The sequence below is a fragment of the Empidonax traillii genome, unplaced genomic scaffold, assembly GCF_003031625.1.
Source record: "Empidonax traillii isolate 1590-97213 ecotype Southwest subspecies unplaced genomic scaffold, ASM303162v1 scaffold1001:size240121, whole genome shotgun sequence".
Taxonomy (NCBI): domain Eukaryota; kingdom Metazoa; phylum Chordata; class Aves; order Passeriformes; family Tyrannidae; genus Empidonax; species Empidonax traillii.
Window position 1 is genome coordinate 231,792 of NW_020956194.1, and position 350 is coordinate 232,141.

Genomic DNA, 350 nt, shown 5'->3' on the forward strand with positions numbered 1-350 from the left:
TTAGAAGTGATGCAACATTCATGACCCAATTAAACCAAAAGCAGCAAGGCAGGTAAATCAATAAGGACAACCCTCCCAGTTTTGTTTGCACACTTCATACCAGGGTGTCCTCCTTGAAACAAAAGCTGAAATGCTACTGTGGAAACTGGGAATCAGCACTCCAGGAAGGTCACTCAGAAGCAGAATTAGCAGGAAAGCAATTAGGACATATGGATTGAGAATGCTGTCACCAACAGAGGAAAATCCTGCTCAGGCTATCCCTACATTGCTGCTGCTGCTGGATTTTGGGAGCACCATCACTGCAGACACAGCTGCACAGGAACAACCACAAGCCTGCACAAAAACTGCTG